The following is a 2,900-nucleotide window of genomic DNA, read 5'->3' as shown; positions in this document are numbered from 1 at the left end:
CTGAATTTTTATGACTTTGTTTAAATAAATTTCTTCTGTCTTGGTGTTTCATGCAACTCTGCCGATAAACCCAAACACCAAGACATTCTGTCTGTGGTGTACAAGTGGAATTCAGTCTTGTCTTGTTTGTTGATCAAACCATTCCCACTGATCCACCACTGGACTCTGGGTAGAAATCTTGTTTTCCAGTCCGACACTTAAAGAATAAAAGAAACAAACAGTCAGTAGAGCTGCTGCTGTCAGTCCAGCTCCACAGTAGAGGCCGATCCTTCCTCGACCTGCTGAGTCTGGTCTCTCAGGTTCTGTCTCGGGTTCAGGCCGGTCCCTCACTGCTGTAAAGAGACCAAACAATCTGTGTCAGTGAAGAAGAAAGATTTCTGTAAGAAGTGAGTCAGTTTAGTTCCGTCAGAGCAGGAAGGCCTGTGGAGTCTGAGTCGTCCTTCTCTGAGTGTGTGTGTAGGGTGGGTGTATCCAACTCTGTGCAGACTGTGCAGGAAAGAACAAAAATTAGCATATCAGTGAGATGCAAGAATAGGGCGGGCCCTATTCTTGCATAGGGCGGGCCCTATTGTCGTCTGTAGACTCAATACGACTCACTGGTAAAGGACGGCCATGCCCCATGACTGTTATAGGGCGGGGCCCATTCTTGCATGCGCTGTCAGAGCTGTGTGTAAATACGGAGCACAGTCCTTTACCAGTGAGTCGTATTGAGTCTACAGACGACAATCTGGCGTAGATGTTACCTGCGACAGTTTTTATGTCAAAAGAATAGAAATCTTGTAGGAACAGCCGTGACATTGAGCCAACATACACAGAGCAGGTAAGAATGTCTCTTTATTTTCTGTAGCCTGTTAATTGTCACACAGAGTCACACAGGTAGAGTCCTGTTTCTAATGGAATCTGTTACGACTGATCAGGCTGCTGGAGTTTATCTTTCCCCCTCTGTAATATGGGGCGCCGAATGTAAAAATAACACTCTAGTTTTCTCACATTTAGTTAACCTGGTCCCACCTTTAAAAGACCCCCCCCCCCCCATGGCCCCCCCTGCCATTTCGCCACCCATGCTTGCCCCCGCTCACCTTCAGGCTCATCCTATCCAGTCCTGGTTATTTCCTTTCAGCCTCTAGCTTGTTCCATTCCAAGGTACAGAGAAGTTCAGAGTTTTTTAAGCCAAGCTAGTGACTCCAGTCCTCTTGGTATCCGTGTCTGTTCACACACTTCAACCTGTCGTCATTCCACCTGCCACTGAAAGCATCAGTAGTGACACAACTGGACGCACAAAAATCCAAATGTCACATTTAACACTTGCAGGAAATCGGTTTCGCACTGAAGCATCGGGTCATAGTCAACATAAGGGAAAATATACTGCCCCAAATAAGAACGTTTAAGCAAAGACCAGTGGCTGGACAGGATGAGAAAGTAATTTGGTGCTTTCTGACTGCTGCCTCATAGTCAATTTATTTTATTACATTATTTTTTACATGTAACTGTGACTGAAAGTTTATGCTTAACCCTGGGTACATACTCCAGTCCTGTGCTCTGAAAAGTCTGATCAGGTCTTTTGATTTACCAAAAGACTCACTACCTGCTCCACTGCCATAGAACTGCAGCTGTTCAAATTTCACTTTCTTCTGAAAGCTAATCCTTGTTCTTTCCTGGTGTATAGTTTCCACCAGTGGACCTGTTCTTACACCGTACGTGTGTCAGGGTATCGAACAAATTCCATTTTTTACACATACAGAACCCTCACTGCCCATTGGCCCTCCTGCCATTTCGTCACCAATAAGACCCCGCCTACATTCAGCTTGTTCCACCAGTAAGGTACAGAGACGTTCAGAGTTATTGACGCCAAGATAGTCCTGTCCTGTGGCAGAAGACAAGGTAATGTGTCTCATTAGTACAGACAGTTGCAGTTGTTGGTAGTTTGTTTTTGTAGAAATAAAACTGAAGGTGTCATCATACAGTTTGTGTATTATTCCCGTGTGTTACCTGGAACCAGAGCGACTGACCAACTGGATGATTCTGCTGCCGCCAACACACTGAGCCAACAGCATCAACACTGAGCAGCTACAGCTACTGACTGTCTTCACATGATCCTGGAGACACATCTGGATTGTGAGGTCAGTCAGCTTGTGTGGAAGAAAAGACTTGATGCTGCTGCTGATGGAGTCGTATCGAGTCTACACACGGGAATCTGGTGTAGATTTTACCTGAGAGTAAACACAGAGCAGAGTAGATAAGGAGGTGTGTGACACCTTCCCTCACTGTGTGGACGTGTAGTTTACAGTCTCAATCAAACCATGTAAAAGTAGAGTTTGTTTAAAATAGTTGACTGTATTTTAATAAAATGCATAAGTTTTACATTTGATCTTTAACCACATTTTGTTATAAGACCTCACTCAGACATCAGACGCTTGCAGGACACAGCTGACACACACTGTGGACACAGAGGCTGTTGTGGACTGGCACCCACAGAAACTAATGTTAGATTCACCAGAGAGGTTCAGGTCTAATAGAAGACAGCTTATAGCAGCAATGCAGGTGAAGGTGGCGTCACCTGGTGGCAGAAACATGTTCCTGCAAACAGCGAACACCTTAAAATGTCCAGTGTTTCCAGAGACGACCAACCAGTAGGTTTGTCTCTAATCTGCCAGTCGACACCAGTGGTTGTAGTTCAGAGTTTGTGGCGTTTGTCAGAAAAGCTTTAGGTCAGTGGTGAGTAACAAACAGGACGATGAACAGGATCAGGTGTTGTAATGACTGAATGAAGTCAGACTGGAGAGTTTCCTTCTTCGTCCTGTGTTTCTGACTCTTCCCCGTGTCTCCTCTCACAGGACCAGATGATCTGCTGCATCCTGATGCTCAGCAGCCTGGTCTCCTCTGTCTGGGGTCAGTTTATT

The 2,900-nt window shown here is 45.3% G+C and overlaps 1 long non-coding RNA gene across 1 annotated transcript; it reads left to right on the top strand.

The window, feature by feature from the left end:
- Window positions 1-672: 672 nt before the first annotated feature.
- Window positions 673-2,889, top strand: LOC109952015 (uncharacterized). Its single transcript, XR_002273695.1, has 4 exons — window positions 673-820; window positions 1,742-1,881; window positions 2,000-2,120; window positions 2,835-2,889. It is a non-coding gene; the product is annotated as an uncharacterized LOC109952015 (long non-coding RNA).
- The last annotated feature ends 11 nt before the right edge of the window (window positions 2,890-2,900 follow it).

The sequence above is a fragment of the Monopterus albus genome, unplaced genomic scaffold, assembly GCF_001952655.1.
Source record: "Monopterus albus unplaced genomic scaffold, M_albus_1.0 scaffold425.1, whole genome shotgun sequence".
Taxonomy (NCBI): domain Eukaryota; kingdom Metazoa; phylum Chordata; class Actinopteri; order Synbranchiformes; family Synbranchidae; genus Monopterus; species Monopterus albus.
The sequence above is the reverse complement of the archived record's forward strand: the minus strand, read 5'-3'. Positions and strand labels throughout refer to the sequence as shown.